Below are 9,950 nucleotides of genomic sequence, written 5' to 3'. Positions count from 1 at the left end.
ACAAGCCAAGCAATTAAAATAATTACTTCATACCAGTGATGACTTCATCAAACTTATGATACTAAAAGTAACACATATAATTGAATGCTCATATTTTAACAGTCGTTAAGTTATTAACAGTTACTGATTTTTTTAGATTAGTTAATATTATATTTAACATTGAGACTAATTCTTCTTGCGCGCATTAAATTCTATATATAACATTTATTTGCTTGAAGTACCATAGTTTAATTGATCGTATTATTAATTTTGAAATTAAATTTAAAAATCAATGCAAGAAAATAAAACTTTATTGTGGCCAGCTTGGTCTAATGGAATCCTAGCTGGTCAATAGATGTACTAGAATTGAATGAATCAAGTATTACAGTATGCTAACATGAGTGGGTAACTCACGTGTCAACCTTTCTCGTCTTCCTGCTTTAAATATTGGATACGAGGGTTGCATCTCCTAGTCACCTACTGCATACATTCTTTAAAAATATTTAGGGAGCAAAACAGGAAAAAATACTACGGCGATGATTATGCACTCCCAGCATGCTGCTACCAGTATTATAAGAATTACTGAAGGCATGCAAGTTGAGCAACTGCCCAAGTTTGTCAAGGGTAAACAAGTATTGTGAATTGTTATCAATAAGCTGTTTATTTGAGCTGCTGCATAAAGCTGACCACTATGGGAGATGGCAAACAAATCTTAACTTACTAATTGCTAAGCATTGCCATGAACCAATATAATCAAATCAGCTCTGGTGTTCTTTTAGAGACCAATTCCCTCATCAAGCAGCGTGGCAGCAAACACTCATTTTGGTGGCGATTAAAGGCACCAAAGTAAGTCAATTTTTAGCGCTGTAGCCAATACATAGTGCTGCAAGCTATAAAACTGATGTTTTAGCTGTAATTTGACATTAACTTTTTGAATAAACACACATATATTTTATTTGGCCACAATTGTAAAAAAGCCTGTCTAAAAGCTGGCGTCTTTAAAATGTGAATGCTGCACAACTTACCATCAAGACTTGAGCTGCTTCTTTGAGTTTTAAAATATAAAGATATAAAAATGTTGTAAATTACATAAACTGTTTCTAACAACCATATGTCGTACTCTCATGTAGGGACACACATTTACTGCGATACATTAATAGTTAACTGCCATATACCATATTGTACTCTCATGTAGGGACACAAATTTACTGCGATACATTACTAGTTAACTGCCATATACCATATTGTACTCTCATGTAGGGACACACATTTACTGCGATACATTACTAGTTAACTGCCATATACCATATTGTACTCTCATGTAGGGACACACATTTACTGCGATACATTACTAGTTAACTGCCAGGGTCTGCCAACCAAACATTACACCAAACATGACATCCTCTATGCTGACTCACGCTCTCAGGCTAGAGTGTACACATATACCAAATATCATGATAGATGCCTTTGTTTCACTTGGAACACAACTTCATCCGAAAATATGGTAAGCTCTTGGCACAGAAAACTGAGTATAAAGTATGTAGCCTTTATAGACCAGCTTGAACAGCCAATCAACAAGCTGTCACTAACAGTAACATCAAAACTGCCAAACTAGATCAAACTGGTCTTGTCTTGTTTGAATTGTGTGTTGATAATAAATAGCAACGTCACAACAATGTTATTCCTGACTAACCTCTGTTAGTACGTAGTAACTACCTTCTTACTATCATCTATATATATATTTTTCAAAGTTTGTCATATGTTTGAAGGATTGATTGTCTGGCTATAGCAATTATTAGAATAGTAGCTGAACAACAATGCAGACGCAAAGTCATGGCTTACCGCCATTAGAAGCCTATCTTATTAAGCAGCTTACTAGAATTTTTCATTGGCAATGTGCTTGGCTAACAGCTTGAAAGTTACAGTTGTTTGACAAAGTTTCAAAACCTTTACAGTTGTTTTTATTTTTCTCTTAATTTATTTCAACTACACAAAACACTTCTCTCATGATATGTACTTTAAAAGTTAGACTGGGAAATGTTGTTATATGTTAAATACAAATCAATTTTCTTTCCAAAGACTTTTTTATTACCCGGGCAACGCCGGGCAGCACAGCTAGTCATTCAAAAAACATAATCATACAACATTTACTTCTGTGAATGATCAGTTTTCTAGATCAACCAGACTTGCTGGAGCGATGATATATCGTTAGTAACTTGAACGGTAAAAGGTTCCTTGAGTGGTAAAAGGTTCGAGAATTAATAGGAGTGTGGCCAGTCACAATCCTTATCTATAGACCTCTGGGGCCCCGCTGTACCAGCACATTGAGTAACATCACGTTGTACCAATACTGATTAGCTTGTATGCCATGCAGGTACGGCTGGGTACACGTACTAGCTACATTTGCCAACACATTATGGTGCGGCTAAGTAGATTGCTAGTTTCACATAAATGATAAAAATATCTCAAGATAAACAGAAAATAATGTGTAAAAATTTCTAATCAGACCACAACAAATATGATTGTCAACTTTGTTGTGATACACACTGACAGTACATAAGAGGTGTGAGTGCGCGTAAGTAACCATGTGTATGTAAGTAATCAAGTCTATGTAAGTAACTAAGTGCATGTAAGTAAGTAAGTGTATGTAAGTAACTAAGTACATGTAAGTAACTAAGTGCATGTAAGTAACTAAGTACATGTAAGTAACTAAGTACATGTAAGTAACTAAGTACATGTAAGTAACTAAGTACATGTAAGTAACTAAGTGCATGTAAGTAACTAAGTACATGTAAGTAACTAAGTGCATGTAAGTAACTAAGCGCATGTAAGTAACTACTAAGTGTATGTAAGTAACTAAGTACATGTAAGTAACTAAGTGTATGTAAGTAACTAAGTGCATGTAAGTAACTAAGTACATGTAAGTAACTAAGTACATGTAAGTAACTAAGTACATGTAAGTAACTAAGTGCATGTAAGTAACTAAGTACATGTAAGTAACTAAGCGCATGTAAGTAACTAAGCACATGTAAGTAACTAAGTGTATGTAAGTAACTAAGTACATGTAAGTAACTAAGTGTATGTAAGTAACTAAGTGCATGTAAGTAACTAAGTGCATGTAAGTAACTAAGTACATGTAAGTAACTAAGTACATGTAAGTAACTAAGTGCATGTAAGTAGCTAAGTACATGTAAGTAACTAAGCGCATGTAAGTAACTAAGCGCATGTAAGTAACTAAGTGTATGTAAGTAACTAAGTACATGTAAGTAACTAAGTGTATGTAAGTAACTAAGTGCATGTAAGTAACTAAGTGCATGTAAGTAACTAAGTACATGTAAGTAACTAAGTACATGTAAGTAAATAAGTGCATGTAAGTAACTAAGTGCATGTAAGTAACTAAGCGCATGTAAGTAACTAAGCGCATGTAAGTAACTAAGTGTATGTAAGTAACTAAGTACATGTAAGTAACTAAGTGTATGTAAGTAACTAAGTGCATGTAAGTAACTAAGTGCATGTAAGTAACTAAATACATGTAAGTAACTAAGTGCATGTAAGTAATTAAGTACATGTAAGTAACTAAGTGCATGTAAGTAACTAAATACATGTAAGTAACTAAGTGCATGTAAGTAATTAAGTACATGTAAGTAACTAAGTGCATGTAAGTAATTAAGTACATGTAAGTAACTAAGTACATGTAAGTAACTAAGTGCATGCAAGTGACTAAGCGCAGTGACTAAATGAGAAGTCAGCTATATTACATGAATGATCTTTTTCAATTTTTTTGAACTCTTGTTTATTAGGAAAAATTTACAAGCCTCCAACTAATAGTAATTGGGAATTGTAGCTCACTGAATGATCCCAAGTGAGCAAACTTCTATAAATAACTTTCTACACACAACCAAGGATGGATTCGCTGCATAAACTGTTTGAATTGATTCTCATATTCTATTACGATTTAGAGAAAATCTACCAAAACTATTTTAGACGTTGTTACACGCATGGGCCAAACTTAGATTTCACTGAGAGTATTATTGTTACATAGTTTTATAACTACGAATATAATTATAAATGGATAAATTTTCAACCGTTATTCGAGCACACCAACTGTGTTAGTTGTTGAAAACTGAGCTCATTATAGCTGCATACAAAAACAAACAAAGACACAGATGAAACTGAAGTTTTTTAGAAGCTTGTTACGTCTGTACAGAATGACCAAGCTAAGTTCCCGACGCTTGCCGCAGTTCTATTGAAAGACTTCAAGACCAGAGGTTCATTTTGTGATTGAAAGTAATTGAACTATTTCTAGCTGCAACGTTGAGTATATAAAATACATATGGTATAAATGAACATGTTCTATGTATAAAAACTTACAGAAATGAGCAGCTGCCATCACTAATAGTTAGAAACAAATGAAATATGAAGTAAGGTGAGCAACTGCGTCAGTACTGTATGTTTATTTTGAATAAGGCAGAAGTTATTAAACTAGTCATAGCTCTCTGGTGTAAACAGCGAACAAGCATGGATTCTATAATGCATGTACTAGCTGTGACAAGCTTATCCCCACTGAGCCGACTAAGGTAGTTGCTGGAGTAATGCTTGAAATGTGACAGCCCTTTCAACTTGAAAAATTGAACTTACACAAAATGGACTTACTCAAAATTTTTGAATATTTTATCAGAAAGTTTCAGTATTTTTTTATCATTTACGATTGTTTTTAATGTTTGAGGTGATCTGATGGCCAAGATGTTACAAGATTAAAATTGATAAAACTTGATGCTCAGAAAAAAATACATGCATAATGACGTTGCTAGTTGTTATTGTTGCTGTAGTTGATGTCAGCTGTTACGTACAAGTAGCGATACGCGTCTCTACTCTGTCGATCTCTGTGCAATTATAGACGCCATAATCAAACTTTTTCTTGATCTGAGCATTTAAATCGCTTTTGACTCGTTTAAACCGTTTTACTCTTGTCTGATCAAATAAAAATAAATTCAAAAAGATAATTGAACTAATTGAGCTGAGATCACATGGTAGTGATGTGTAAGTCTGCCATTCTCAGCCGCTATGTGAAGACAATTGGCTAGAGGTGTGATGAGGCAGAACAAAGCTTATCAAACAAGATTGTATATCGGAACATTTTAAGCGATAAAAAAAGTGTTTCAAGTTTTTGGTGCACCACCAGCATCAGCTATACAACCAACTGCATTTCACCTTTCGCTGTACAACCAAGCAGTGTGCAAAACATCTCTAATTATGTAGTGTAGTTTCTTCTTGCAAAGTCATGCTCATGCATACTGTTGTTGCTGTGAGCAGAAGTCATAATAAGAGAACTGTTGATCTGACATGTTACGAATGTGGCTTGTTTTGACAGGCTGTAGCGAGTGAAACTGTGATGACAAGGGACGGGTATAATAGATGTGTGACAGCAATGGCCTTGCACCACATCATTTCAAGCAACAATTGACTATTTCAAACTATTATTAATCGGAGTATTATATTGTTATGTAAACTATACATTATCTTTTTATTATATTCCATATTCCATGATGACGAGGAGTCGAGACTGACTGTTGTCTACCACTGAGCATGACATGTGACAAACTAATTTGGTTTAAAGCTCCTGTAATGTGCTAACCATCTGACACGCCAGATCTGACACTCTATTGGTGAGTGACGTAGTTTATGTAAGAAAAGAAAGATGGTGTGTCTCATTACTCTAAAGTTTATAACCAGTTTCGGTGAAGATCCCCAGCAATTTTCAGCAATGATGATGGAAAGACCAAATAAAAGACAAACTAAGACATATCTATTAGTAATGCTTGCCATTTGCTACATATATGAACAGCTATATGTAACCTACATAGCTAGCTTAAAATTTAATAGTGGCTTATGGCACTAGAGAGTTTTAAAATTAGTGGCACAGCTAAAAAGAAGTGTTAGTAGTTGGCGGTCCTTATGTTAACAATGGTCTGAAATATTATGTTAACAATGGTCTGAAATATTATGTTAACAATGGTCTGAAATATTATGTTAACAATGGTCTGAAATGTTATGTTAACAATGGTCTGAAATGTTATGTTAACAATAGTCTGAAATGTTATGTTAACAATGGTCTGAAATATTATGTTAACAATGGTCTGAAATGTTATGTTAACAATGGTCTGAAATATTGTGTTAACAATGGTCTGAAATATTATGTTAACAATGGTCTGAAATATTATGTTAACAATGGTCTGAAATATTATGTTAACAATGGTCTGAAATATTATGTTAACAATGGTCTGAAATATTATGTTAACAATGGTCTGAAATATTATGTTAACAATGGTCTGAAATATTATGTTAACAATGGTCTGAAATATTATGTTAACAATGGTCTGAAATATTATGTTAACAATGGTCTGAAATATTATGTTAACAATGGTCTGAAATGTTATGTTAACAATGGTCTGAAATATTATGTTAACAATAGTCTGAAATGTTATGTCAACAATGGTCTGAGGTAATGCGTTAACAATAGTTAGAAGTATTATGTTTACAATAGTATTGTTTGGCGTTTGAGGTACAGTTTTAGAAACCATATTTTCTGTGGTCTGAGTAAGATGTTATGTATGCAATTGGTTTCATTACCTCCAACCATTTTATCTTAAACTGCTCCCATTCAAAGGACTTCTTATAGCACTCTAAACTATACTCTAAACTATACTCTAAACTATACTCTTAACTATACTCTAAACTATACTATAAACTATACTCTTAACTATACTCTAAACTATACTCTAAACTATACTCTTAACTATACTCTAAACTATACTCTAACTATACTCTAAACTATACTCTAAACTATACTCTAAACTATACTCTTAACTATGCCCTAAATTATACTCTAAACTATACTATAAACTATACTCTTAACTATACTCTAAACTATACTCTAAACTATACTCTAAACTATACTCTAAACTATACTCTAAACTATACTCTAACTATACTCTAAACTATACTCTAAACTATACTCTAAACTATACTCTTAACTATGCCCTAAATTATACTTTAAACTATACTATAAACTATACTCTTAACTATACTCTAAACTATACTCTAAACTATACTCTAAACTATACTCTAAACTATACTCTAACTATACTCTAAACTATACTCTAAACTATACTCTAAACTATACTCTTAACTATGCCCTAAATTATACTCTAAACTATACTATAAACTATACTCTTAACTATACTCTAAACTATACTCTAAACTATACTCTAAACTATACTCTAAACTATACTCTAAACTATACTCTAAAGTATACTCTAAGGTATACTCTAAACAATATTCTAAACAGGCATAGGTACAACAAGGATATAAAACAAAATACAAAACAATGATAGATAAAAGCTAGCTGTAGTATAGCTATATAGTGTCGCCTCGCATTGCTGGTCACATATAAACATTCTACACCTCAACTTTATTACTTGGACTCCAAGGTAGTATGTTACAGACTACAGGGATGATCGCAGTTATGGGACTACTTTAAATAAACACATTTTTTGTTGTTAATTCATTGTTCCGTTGGTATTTTGTGAATTATGACAATATGCACATCAATAGAAAGCTCCGAATGTACTGAATAGGAATATTATGTAAAACTAACTGATATTTGCTTTATCAGTTCGATTTTGGTACAATATGCCATTTTCGGCATAAAGCGGTACAAAAATTTAAAACAAATTTTTTGTGTGGATAAACACAACTTAATTTGACAAAATTTTAGAACATAGCTTTAAAAAAGTTAATTGGTAGTGTTTTTAAGTTCCTTTGGAGTATTTCTAGCATCCTAGTATTTGGTATGACACCATAAGCCTTGACTGACCTGATAGGATATAATGGGTGCCTATTAAACAGATTTTAATACTGGAGTGCACCTTTGGTAGTAGACAGAATGTCTAGAAAATTTGCTTTTCAAATATGTATAATATGTATGATGTGAGATTATAGGGCAAGGGAGTTTATGCCATAAATGAAAAAGATTATTATAAAATTACCAAGCGGTCCCATTATTTTGATCACTACTGTATATACGGCTAATTACTATAAAGACCTACTTTTTAACAAATTGGTTTTATATAACTGAGAGAGAAACCAAACTTATCTCTCAAGATATTTTAAGCTTGATGTTTTAAGGCTTATATTATAAGTTAAAACATATTCACCTACCGGCAGAGCATTAGTGATTCCCATTGTATTACAAATTTAACTTTTTGTGGTATAACAGTGTTGTGACAATAACATAATACTGTAAAAGTACAACACACCATGTCTGACTGAGTCTCAATTTGGTTGCCCTAAACAAACTATCAAGCTTTCAAATCAGATTAGTTTCTTGAAGTTATTTTTGAAAAGCCTGTTTAACCAACAGAAACAATTACAGAAACATGGAACAATGTTGAACAGTGCCTGTAGCACTCACAGCTTATAGCTAGCTTTTGTTTAGCTTCATACATAGTAGCCGATAGATTATCTCCGACTGACCTCTGACCTCTGACTTATTTTATGAGTACATGTATTACACAAGTTTCAGCCAACTTATATCTGCTATTAAAGTAATCGCAGGAAATTCAACATCATTGTGTAACTGCTCTGCTTCGTGTTGCTTATGCCCACATAAACCTGCTTCAAAAAATTATTCTGTTTTTGTCATAGCCCGTATGAAATTAAAAATTATTGTCTCAAATGTTTCCTTAGAACTAAGGGTACAAAGTACTGAAAAGGTAAAAGGTGGATTTGATAACAGTTTTTCACCCCGACCTTGCTGACTTGTTGAAATACATCAACTCTAATCCCATACAGCCGATGACGGATAACTGCGCCCTTCAACAAGGTCACTTACTTGGTGTTGACTAGCGGGTATTATTGCGTAAACATGTTTATAATTGTACAAACCAATTCTTAATAATATTTTAGGCTTTCGTATAGCAGCACTTGCAGGAATCTCAACGAGGCAGTACAGGCAATATAAAACTCTAAAAGGATGCCTTAAGCAGAGTGCGCTAGCAAAAACTGCACGATAAAAATTTTCTTTGTTTATTCGCTAAAATGGTTAAAAGCTATTCAACATAGCTTGTTTTAAAACTATTCATTTTTATCAAAAGGAGTAATTTAAAAATATTTCAGCTGTAGTATTTTAGATTTTACCTGGTATGCGGGCATCGTGAATAGACCACATTTTGGATAAACATAAAAAGCGTAAATTATAGTCAAGGTACAGTGAGACATACACAGAAACAGAACATATATTACGAATACTATTTGTTCTACAACATTTTATAGGCTCCTGTGTATATTTAGGATTATACAATATGTCAATTAGACACGCGCATGAGCATGCGCTCTGGGTCATGGTTCTGGGCAGACATGATTTCACTTAGATGCTCTGAGTTGCTCTAAATAAACTTGAATCCTTCCATACATGCGACACTGTCAGTCATCAGATCACATAGTGATCATTACAAACATCAACCTTTTTGTAGCAATTTTAAATAGATGATTGCACAATTAAAATTATCTTTTCTCTACTAGCAAAGCATTTGTGAGACGAGTACAGGCTTACGCAGTTGAAGCTACCAAACACATTTTGCTTTGGTATGAATCAAAAGGAATGCAATTAACAGTTTTTTAAAACCTTTAATACAAAAAACGAAATAAGCTTACTATCAGATATAAGTTTAGTAAGACAAGTTATCTCCTTTCTCCTTTTCATTTCATTAGCATTTAATAACTTTAAAATGTTAATATTTCAAGTATTTAATTTTACTACTTTTGGTAAATAAAAAATCAAACGAGATGGTTTTAGGAATAGAGATAAAAATATTGCTCTTAAAATTTATAACACACTTCAAACAAAATAATTTCAATAATTTCTATCTTGTACTTGGAGAGATATAATATATAACATAACATATAATATC

This window comes from Watersipora subatra, chromosome 1 (genome assembly GCF_963576615.1).
Source record: "Watersipora subatra chromosome 1, tzWatSuba1.1, whole genome shotgun sequence".
In the NCBI taxonomy this organism is placed as follows: Eukaryota; Metazoa; Bryozoa; class Gymnolaemata; order Cheilostomatida; family Watersiporidae; genus Watersipora; species Watersipora subatra.
Note: the sequence above shows the minus strand (reverse complement) of the source record.